The following is an 11,745-nucleotide window of genomic DNA, read 5'->3' as shown; positions in this document are numbered from 1 at the left end:
CTTGTCTCCACCTCCCCAACACCAAGGTAGGCATATGAATTACCACACTCAACTTCTTACATGGATTCTGAAAAATTAAGCTCGGGTTTTCATGCTTACATGGTGTCGTAGCTAGTGGCAGCTGTCAACATGGCACAGCCTAGAGTCATCTGGAGAAAGTCAACTGAAGAGCTTCCTGAGTTAGATTGCTTGTGGTCATGTCTATAAGGCATTTAAGGCATTTTCTTAATTGATAATTGATGTAGGAGGACCCAGTCTACTACCCACAATGCCATCCCTGGACAGGAGGTCCCCAAGTGTCAAAGAAAGCATGTTCCCCCACAGTCTCTACTTCAGTTCCTGCCTCCAGGTTCCTGCCTCGTCCTACCTTGGCTTCTCTCAATGGTGAACTTGCAATTGAAGATGAAATGGGCCCTTTTCTCCCCAAGTTGGTTTTGGTCAGTATTTTATCGCATCAATAGGATGCAGACCAGGACATACAGCAACCACACAGCATCTGAGACATCTCCTCAGCTTTCATTGGACCTTTTCCTTCCCTATGGGTACCTGGGAACCTTGAACAAGATCTTTGACTCAGAGTGCTTTGACAAGTTATCATACTCTCTTTAGTAATTAGAGAAGAATTTTTTTCAAAATCAGATTTTCAAAAGCAAAGGACTCCTTGGGATAGCACTTGGGAACTCGGGAAAATGCGGTAAGAAAATGGGCCCAACCATTTCTTCTACTAATCTGGGTCTCTCTTACATATTTGGATAGTATTTATTCCTCAGAAGACCCTATCTTACACTCAGCTAACTTCTGTCTATTTCAACCACCCCTTGGCTTTATTTCTGTCTTCCCACAAATCATTAAGATAGATGCCCCCATGCCTCTGTGCGACTGCTTTTCTGGCTACACAGCAATACCTGTTAGGTCTTTTCCTATCCAAATCAGCATCTCCATTCTCTTCCTAGAGAGCTGCATGGAGCCAGCCTGCTGCTGTGGGTGATGCTACATGCCCTTGTATACTTGCTCATTCCCCACGAAAGCTGGGCTTCGGGACACATCTGCTGATGTACTCTTGAAAGGGAAGGCCACAAATCCCTGAACGTGTGTGCTCTATTGGGTGTACTATGGCCCCACTGTAGCCAAAGTCACATGGCCACTTTCCAAGGAGCCTGATCACCTCCTCCGTATGAGTCTGCTAGAGGTCCCGCTGAATGCTCTGAGGGGCCTTTCAGCCCATATGTCTTCATGTCCCAGGCACTGTCCCTGGAAGGAGCTTCGTCAGTGTTTGCTGTCAGGCCTCGCTGTTCACCTCTCTGTCGACTCTAAATCACAGCCATGGCATTTCAAGTCCATTTCCTCCAGCTTGGTCCCCAGTGCCTCAAGCAACCGAGAGCAGCTGCTTCCTCATCCTCTATCCCATAATCCCGCAAATCCTAGAGAACCTTCATTAAATCACAGTTCCTGCAACATCGCCACACCCTTAAGCTTCAGGGAGTGTTCAGCTATAAAAACAAGCCTTCAACCTCAAAAGCAGAGGGTCACAGCCTTTTTAAAAACCAGAAAATATCAGGATACACACCTCGTAAACATAAACATGGATTCTGAAACTTTTTGATACATGGTAATGTTTTGTTTCTTTATATACATACATGAGCATGCGTGTACATAAATTTCCTTTATGAACCGAGATGAAATGTAAGTATCTTCATTATGGCAGGTTGTGATAGAAAAAAATTTGGTAAAGACAGACTTGTTTTTCTTAATCCAAAGTTGTGGCATGTGCTAGAAAGAGGACTGGGACTGGGTCTAGACAGACACCACATCTTGCTCATAACGGCAGTTCTGTACTTGGCTCAGAATTTGTACAGCATAGGTGTCTAATGAATATTCGCTAAATTGATGAATACCAGCCTTGCTGGATGACCTGAGGGCCAATCCCCTCTTGAACACAATGTTCCCAATGAATGTTGGGTCTCCTCAAGTCTTATCCTAAGGACCTAAAACTATCTCTGGGTCCAAGAAAATGCTTTCTCAACGGCCAAGATTGACTCTGATAAAGTCACTCCCCTCAGAATTTACACTGTGCAAATAGCCACTGCTGGGTAAGAAGTGAGAGGGTATGCTGGTGTGGAAAATGAGCTGAGGAAAGAATGAAGCGGACCCTCCCAGTGGGTGTCAGCCTGTGGTTTCTGCTAGATTGATGGAAGGCCCACATGGCACACTTGTGTTTACAGGGAGCTTATACCGCGTTTCCCTCAAGGTAGGGAAAGGGGATCGGGTTAAACAAATTATTTAGTTTTTCCATACCCAAACTGGCGACAGGAGAATGGCGGCTTTGGAATGGCCTTCCCAATTTCAGCCCAGATCCTGCCCACCTTGATCACTTCCTGCACGCTACCCTTTGCAACCAGACGTGTTGCTCTCACCAGGAAGATAGAAGATCCCCAGATGCTATCCAAGGGCCTTTAAAAGTCCAAATTGCTTCCTGGGGGCAAGCTGTACCTGGTTTGCTAGTGCGGAAGTGACTTCCAACTGTGAGGCAGTAAGCAGCTGCTTTGACTGGAATGGTAGGTCCTGCCTTCTGGATGGAAAAAACTGAAACAAACACAATGCGCTTGCTTGGAACTAGAACCCCATTATCTTCGTTGCTATTCCCCAGCACTGTCAGAGACAGCTCCTCACAGAGTTCTCTGCAGCCCACCCCTATGGGACGGTAATGTCCTAGGTTTCCATTAAACAGCACGCAGATTCCTCCTTAGTTCTGAGCCTGCCTGCTCAACAGCAAAAACGTAGTTCAAATTAACATTTTACTGAATGGATTCAATGAATTGCACATTACACAGGCACATTTGACTTTGGTATGAAAACAAATTAATTTTAATGACAACTTGGGGAATGTGGATAAAATTTTTGCTTAGTCTTTACAGTTGGATTTTTCCCCTTCTGTCTATCTATGATCATTACCATTTTCCCCATAGTCTCTAAAGATATCTTTAGGAATTGCACCAACAGGATGTATGCGATCTATTGGCAGAACTCTTCCATCAACCTGTCAGTCATTTCTGATTCTGAATTAAATGGGCCCAGCCCAGGTCTGGGATGCGTTTGCATTTGAAGGACTGTGGGTCGTTTATTTCAGAATTGATGGATTGACAAAAACGTGCTTTGCATGTGAGAAATGAAACCCCACAGAGCACTGCTTCCCTGATGTCTAGAGAGCTTCGGTTTTCTATTTAACCCCATGTTAATGCGTCCTCCCTCTTCCTTAAAGGTCTTCAGAGAGTCCAAAGGCAGACGAGAAGGTGCCCGGCCACCGCTCCCTCAACTGCAGTTGTGTCAGTGACTAGGAAAGAAATAATCTCACTCACAACTGGCATTTTCAAGAACCCTGGGAAGCCCAACAAGGGAATGAGAAGAGGTGTTTAAACCTTATTTTGTGACCTGGAGTCACCCTGAACAGATGATGACACGGCCTACGCTGGCCAGAGGATAGACAATATTCGTCCTGTCACCATGCACTTTGAATCTTTACTGGACACGGTTCCCACTGTCTGTGGGTTTCCTGGGATTCGCATCACTCATCACAGTGCCTTGTGCCCACATCCAGGCTCCTTTAGCCAGGACTCCAGCAGAGAAGCATGACCTCTACCTGTGACACAGAGAGTGGTCCATGGTCTGGGATGAGGCCTTCTCCAGTCATGTAAGTGTCCTGGGTTGGACAGGCAGTTGGAGAGAGGGGGATATGACACAGAGGTCACTGACAAGCAGAAGTGTGGACTTCTCTCTGCCTCCAGGCTGAGGGCCTGGGTGTTAATGTGATGAACCAGCCTTTTGCCTCGCAAGAGGCCTAGGCCTTAGAGAACCGGGTGTTTACTGGATCCATGGGAGCTGCAAACTGGCTACGGAGAGGAGCCAACAGTCTGAGCACCACCAGCAGCTACGCAGACTGAGTGAACAGAGCCGGCAAGACTACACGGGCCGTTCTCATGCCGTTCTTTCTCCAAAGATTAATTTTTAAGGTGTCTAGGGTGCTGGGACTCCCGTGGGGGTGAGAGGTATTGGATGCCCTGCAGCTGGAGTGACAGACAGCCGTGAGTCAGCACACCTGGGGCACTGGAAACTAAGCATGGGTCCTCTGTAAGAGCAAAAAGTGCTCTAATCCTTGAGCCATCTCTCTCCAGCCCCTCTTATGCCATTCCTATTGCCGTTGCCATTGAAACTAGAAATATAGTCTGAATAGTGTGAATCTGTGTTCTCGCCTGTTTTCTGTTGCTGTAATAAACACCATGACCAAAACAACTTGGAGAGGAAAGGGTTCATTTGGCTTATAGGTTACGGTCCATCATCAATGGAAGCCAGGGCAGGAGCTAAAGGCTCCTGGAGGCAGGAACTGAGGTAGCGACCATGGGAGAGCACTGCTTACTGGATTTCTGCTTATGGCTTGCTCAAGCTACTTTTTTTTAAAACCCAGGACCACCTACCCAGAGGTGGTCCCACCCACAGTGGGCTGGGCCCTCCCACATCCATCATCAGTCAAGAAAATGCCCCCACAGACTTGCCCACAGGCCACTATGATGAAGGCAACTTTCCAAGTGAGCTCTCCTCTTTCCAGGTAACTCTAACTTGTGTCAAGCTGACCAAACCTGCGAGCACAATCTTTATCATCATCGTCAATCATTATGTGTGTGTATAGGATCTGTGTGTGCAAGTGCCTTTGGGGGTCAAGAGAGGGCATCACATCGCCTGGAGCTGGAGCTACAGGCAGTTGTGAGTCACCGACATGTGTGCTGGGAATGGAACTTGGGTCCTCTGGAAGAGCAGCAGGCTCTCCTAACTGCTGAGCTAGCTGTCCTTCCAGTCCCACACTGCGACTCTTATGTGTAGCTGTGATTGACTGATAGGTGACATGTCCTCGTTCTCCTGGAAGCTTCACTCTCAGTTTATACTCCTCTGTCTTAACCACAGAAACCAACTCTATTCTGATTGTTTTTGCCCCACAGGTGAGTTTAATGTTAGGTTAGTGGTCCTAGTCAGTGATGACTGCTAGAACTCTGTTTCCGTGCAAACTGACCAGGTCGACCCCTCTATGGCTTGCAGTCTTTCTCTTAACACAGTGATTGTAAGACTGTCTGTGTTACTGTATCATTAAATTGTCTGTTTTTACTGATGAATAGTGTGTAATACATCAACACACTGCAGCTGATCCTTTACATGATAATGGACCCTTTTTTCACTTGAGGACTATTATGAACACAACTATGAGTGCTCTTGTTTGGGAGAAATTATTTCTATTACATTTGTTCCTTAAAAAATTAATTGGCCTCTGTGTGTGTGTGTATGTGTGTGTGTGCCTGTGTGTGTGTGTGCCTGTGTGTGTGCCTGTGTGTGTGTGTGTGTGTGTGTGTGTGTGTGTGTGTGTGTGTGTGCGTGCGTGCGTGCTTCAGCTATGCACAGAGGCCAGAAGAGGGGTTCAGGTCCCCTGAAGCAGAAGTTGCAGGAGTTTGTGAGTTGCTGGATGTGGGAGCTGGGAATGAAACTGAGCTCAGATTCCCCAGCGAATGCAGCAAGTGCTCTCACTTGCAAGCATCTCTCCTCCAGCCCCTCCTTCAAAAGGACCCGTGGTGTCACAGGGAAGTGTGTGTTCAATGCTTACCAGTTGCCAGGCCACTTTACACAGAAGTTGGTTAGCGAATTACATTCATTACTTCTCTCATTGTTATGACCAAATCCCTGACAAGAAGCAACCTGCAGAGACTTCTGGTTTACTTAGGTTCACGCCTGCGTTCAGGAAGGAACAGGAATGAGGCAGCGGGACACATTGACCCCACAGTCAGGAAGGTGAGTGAGGGGCTGGGCTTTGCTTTCTCCTTTCTCCCTTTTATTTCAGTCTGGGACCCCAGTCCAGGGATGGTGTCATTCACATTCTCCGTCAGTTTTTATTCAGTCTGGGACCCCAGTCCAGGGATGGTGTCATTCACATTCTCTGTCAGTTTTGTCATGTCCCCATTGCGGGATCTCTTTTATCTCTTATGATTTCCCTCCTTATCTTTTATTTTCAAGATTTTGATTATGCTATGGTTAGGTTTGTATATTTTTCTCCTTAGAACCCATTATGCCTTTAGGGTCTGTAGAATTACATACTTTATTAAACTGTATATATTTATGTATACAATACTTCATTAAATCCCAGCCTTTATGTTGTCCAATACTCTTCTGTTCTTTTTTGTCTTTTCCTTCTGAGACTCCAGTTCTACAAATTAAATGAGCTGATGCTATCTCCTAGATCAATGAAGGCCTGTATTCTATGCTTCTTCTTCTGTTGTTAATTTTCAATAGTGTGTTTGTATTTTAGTTCATTTGTTTTTTTTTATTCTACTGAGCTCAATATTCTGCTGAGGTGGTCTGCTGATACGCACATACACACTCACACAAAATTCATACAATCAGGATGAGAGCACAGCTTAGCCGGTAGAGTGCTTGCCTCGCACCAAGTACAACCCTTGAGGTGACACACCATTAACCCCAGGACTTGAAAGTGAAGACACAAAGACCAAGAGTTCAGCGGCGTCAGTCTCAGCTATATAGTAAGTTCAGGGCCAGCCTGAGCCACATGAGAATCTTTCTCAAAGAAGGGATGTGGGAGGTGAGAAACGGTTTGGTCAGTAGCATGCATAGTAGCCTTAAGAAACACGAAACCTGAGTTCAATCCTTGGGACGAACATTTAAAAGCTGAGCATGATAGGGCAGGGTTATAATCCCAATGCTTGAAAGGTAGAAAGAGCTGGGGATCTTGGGTACCAGTGGGTAGCCAGCCTGATGGGCTAATGCTAGACCCTGTCTCAAAAGCTAGATTGACAGTATTCCTGAAGAAAGACATTCAAGTTTGTTCTCTGGCTTCCACATACACAAGAAAAAAAGCATGTAGACATGGACACACATGTGTACCCACATGAACATGAGCACAGCCACTCACATACAAACACATTATAAAGCAAACAAACATAAAAGTGAGCAACTCTTCCTACGATTTGAAGAAGCTGGATCAAGCATTGTATCTTTATTTGCTCATAGTCTAGAATCCACAAGAGCAAGATAAATCATGTAAAATAACCAAGTGAAGAAAAACCATGAACTTCCTTCTGCTATTGTTGCCACAGAATATTAATTAGATATCTGCACCATTTTTTTGTTCATGCCTAACCTCCAGGACCTTATAATCTTTCTTGAAAGGATTTAGAGAGACTTAGAGGCAAACCACTCTGTCTAAATTATTTTCTAGAATTATCCTAGGGGGCTGGAAAGATGCCTCAGCAGTTACGAGTGTCCACTTTCCTTCCACAGGACCCATCTAAGGGGGTGCTCACAACAGCCCATAACTCCAGCTTTAGGGGATCCAATGCCATCTTCTGACCTCTGCAGGCACTTAACACATGTGATATGCATGCACACACACACACACACCACACACACACACACTTTTAAAAAAGAACTATGCCATAAACTCTTGCTAAGAGCATTCGAATTCCAGTTCTTTTAAGATGAATTTGGAACATTTAAGATCAACACACCATATTATTTTGGTCAATTTCATCTCTCAGAGAAAAGGCAAAGTAGTCAAACCACTGATTTAGGATTGTGCAGATGTCTCCAAAACAGCAGAGCAATCAAACTGATAATTTAATGTCATGTAGATACCCCTAGGGGAAATAAAGAAGCAACAAAATTGTCCAGTTTGCAATAAATATATGAACATAGGTTTGCTGAGAAAGTCCATCAGAGGAAAAAAACAAAAGACTTTGTTGTCTTTCTCCTCTGCTAAACTGGAAGGCTCACTGAGAATCTCAGATGAGTAGAGAAATAACTATTAAAAAATTGAATTCCTGTCTACACAATGCCAAAACATCTAGTAAGTCTGTTCTTTTTTTTTTTTTAATGTCAACCCAGATGTTTGGCACCACATAGACAAAACACCCAGATGACTGGCTGAATTTGTGAATGCATGCTGAAATGTACCAGATGTCCCAGCTTCTTGGGGCTGCAGAGCTCAGGGATCCCTGGGGACAGCGGGAGAAAGCAGATGTCCTCACAGGACCTTTACCACCTGCACATCCCTGGAAACTGTGGTGGGTGTGCAACACAGTAGGGTTTAAATTAAAAACGCTGATGACCGTGGTAGGAAAATGCAGAAAAAAAAGGGCAAGGGAGACATAATGTGATATTTATTCGAAATCTGTGTTTTGGGAAGTGGCTGAGTCACATCTATCTGGAGGTTTGTGGCCATGTTTCCAGATAGTTCCCTGAAGACTTTCGCCTTCGGTTCAACCTCTGGGCTACCTCTTTGGAACATAGGGTGCTGTGGGGTTTTTTTTTAAACAGGCAACAGTCAATGCTCTTTGTCCAACACATTTTGAAATTGTTCTGTTCTATTCTTTGCCTACTGTGGACCCAGGTCTGGAGCTATGGCTCAATGCTTGCTTCACAAGTGGGAAGACCCAAGTTCAATTTTCAAAACCAATGTAAAAAACAAAGAGTCCTGAGGAGGAGAATCAGGACAGTCCCTGGGGTTCAGTCACTGGCCACTCAGCCCAAGTCTACTTGGGAGCTCCAAGCTAGGGAAAAATCCTATGATATGCAATGTTGTACACACACACACACACACACACACACAGGTGGGGTGTGGAGAAAATCATCCCATCATGTCCAGGTCCTTCTGCCAGGAGCCAAGTGATGGGCCCCCCTGGTGGAGAAGGCTGTAGTGCCGGGACAGTCGGGGCAGGCACGTGGACACCAGGGGAGGAGTCCAGGCCCCTGAGACTGGCATTCACCAAACCTCAGGGCAGCACTTAGGAGAATGTTAAGAGCCACAGAACCCAAAGTCCCCTCCAGCCAATTTGTCTAACATGGAGCCTCCGCCGGAAGCTGAGGGCAGCAGGAAGGGAAGCAGCTCCCAGCACCATGTGATTACTAAGTTCCTGCCGCATTTAGCAAACAGCCCTGGCTCCAGTCAGAAAGTTCCGACGTGTGTTTCGTCTGTTATATAATACCTTTCAGAGAGCGGTTTGTTTAGTTTCTTTTTTTTTTTTTTTTTGAAAAGTCATTAAAACATTTCCTCCGTGTCAGGATTTTCTGAGGCCCTCCCCAGGACAGTTTCCGCTGCTTTCTATAGCTAAAGACAGGGCAAAGTGTCCTCCTGCCTCCCTCCAGGACAGACCTATCCAAACAGCATCCCCGTGGTGGCTCCTGGGGGAGGAAGTCATATGTCGCTCCTGGGGACGCAGAGAATAGAATGAGTGGACAGGAAAGAAAACCGAAGGAAGACTCCGTGTCCCTCGGGCAGGCATCCCAAGCCCTGCCGGTGGAAACAGAGGGCTGTGCCAGCTTCAGAGTGGGAGGGGTAGCAGCCGCGCTCACACTCTGAACACCGGGCAAGGCGATGGCTCCCAATGGCACCCCTGTTCCAGAGAATGACAGAGATGGACTGGACGGCTCAAACACAAAAAATAGACTTCCCTTTCTTCTTTTTTTAAGTCCCTTCTCTCATTTCTATTCTTTCTCCTTCTCTTAGGCATAGGCTTTATTTAAAAAAAAAAAAAAGATGTATTCTGCCCAGGCATTCAAAACTGCTGAGTGCCTGGAGCAAAGTAGCGGAATAAGCATGTTTCTTACTGCTTCTTGGCAATGCGACTGCCCAGGACCTGCTTCCAATTAGGGATCATGTGGCTTCAGTTTAGTATTATCATGAAAATGAAATTACCACTTTAGAAAAGTCAAGTTATTTTGGAAGTGAAAACTGCAGGTCAGAGCCCACCAAAATCCACCCCCCCCCCAAAAAAAAAGAAAAGAAAGAAAAAGTTTGGAGTTTTTGTTTGTTTGTTTTGTTTTGTTTTCTTAAGAAACTTTATGTGGAAGGGTCATCATGGCATGGCTGATAAACACCCCAGGTCACAATCTGTGCCACTCCTCTGGCTGGCCTGCTCAGCCACCGTAAAGATCAAGTTCGGTAGCCTTGGGGACAAGGCACCCTTCTGCAAACAGGACCTTGTTTGGCTTGCAGAGGCAGAGGCTGCTTCCCAGACTCCTGATGTACATGGACCTTCATCTCAGTCTCTTACCTGAGCCCCACGGTCTACCTTAGCTAGCACATTCTTCCCAGGGCTGATGTCTTCCTCTCTCCACCCAGCACATTCTTAGAACTGGAAGCAACTTAGTCTTGTCACATGAAGGACGAAGCCTGCTCACTGCTTTCTGGCATGCAAGCTTGAGGGTGAGGCCTCCGGGCACATTCATGGTCTTCTGGACCCCTCTCCCCACAACACACACGGAACATCTCCCTTTCCACACTGTGTCCTTAAAGCTCTCCTTTATCAGGCCTGGCCAGCCTTGTATACCAGAAGGAAGAGTTCAGCTCCACACCCCAGCTAAGAGGCTGGAGGTAACTGGTTTCCCTTGAATCTGTGCTCATCTCAAAACCCTGAGGAGATAGAACCATCTACCTGGCTGCCTTGCTGAAGATCGAATCAGGAGAGCCTGTGAATTTCGTTAGTAAGCACAAATATAAACTATTGCTGTTTTAGTGTTGTTATTATTTCTTGGAGTGTGTTCAGTGGGAGCCAAATACAGTGTTTCCTTTACACAGTGCTCCATGGTGTGTCATTCGAAAACATGGGTTTGTTTAGAGGAAATGGCTGGTGTCAGCTTTCTGGAACCTTCTCTGTTATTATAAAATTCCAGGAACTGGAATAAAATTGCAAGGGAGTGGGAGAAGGGATGAGTGGGTTTTCAGAAAGCAACTGGAATCAGCAAACTGGTAGGAACCCAGGTCTGGAGTACATTTTGTGCATTGTAGGGAACCCAAGAATGTTACACACAGGCTATGATTGTAGATGTGGGGGGCAACGTGTTGGAGAAGCTTCTCTCTCAGAGGTCTACTGACAAGTGCTAAGGGCGTGCTCAACAACTAGCCATGGCTTCCAGGTGCCTTAGTCAAGAAGGACATTACCAACCAAGAGGAGCTTTGAAAGACTGGGGAGGATTAAACTAGATGGAGTATAAGCACTAAGCAATGAGTTTCTGCAAAGGTCCAGATGGGAAATTTTAAAAATGTGTTTGAAGCAGTAAGGCCAGACTGCCTGAACCAAAGATTTACTTTTTTAAATTAAGCTTTCTTTTTATTTATTCCTTGTGTCTTTAACATCATGCATCTTGATTCCATTCATTTCCTGTCCCTTTGTATCCTCTCTCTGCCCTTTCACCCTCTCCCCCCACCCAAAAAAAAAGTAGCATTTAAGAGAAAAGAAGGGAAAACCATGGAAGCTGTAGTGTGATACAGTGAATCACACAGTAGGCCCTTTTATCCATATAGCTTTACGTGTAAGTGTTCTTTGCAAAGAGTCATTGGTCTGGTTCCAGGCTTCTGCGTTTTGATACACTATCGATGCTGGGCCCTTGCTGGGACTCCTTTTGGCTCTCCTTGTGGAGATCCTGCAGCTTTGGGTCTGCAAGAAAAGATTCATTTTTACTATGGGAATCATAGGAGTTGGTTGGGTCCATCCCCTGGGAAGCAGCTCGAATGCTTGTCTTCCAACTTCTAATGGAGTCTTAGTACAGAGAATGGGGCACCTTAACGCTGAGCAGTATACAGCCCAAGCAACCACACTTACTGCTCTTGTGGGCTGACTGAACTTCTTCATCTGTAATAATGAGAATTTGCAAGTGCACTGGCGGAGATGAGCAGGAGTTACAGCACCTATAGCCCAT

Source organism: Mesocricetus auratus, unplaced genomic scaffold (genome assembly GCF_017639785.1).
Source record: "Mesocricetus auratus isolate SY011 unplaced genomic scaffold, BCM_Maur_2.0 Super-Scaffold_100021, whole genome shotgun sequence".
Taxonomy (NCBI): domain Eukaryota; kingdom Metazoa; phylum Chordata; class Mammalia; order Rodentia; family Cricetidae; genus Mesocricetus; species Mesocricetus auratus.
The sequence above is the reverse complement of the archived record's forward strand: the minus strand, read 5'-3'. Positions refer to the sequence as shown.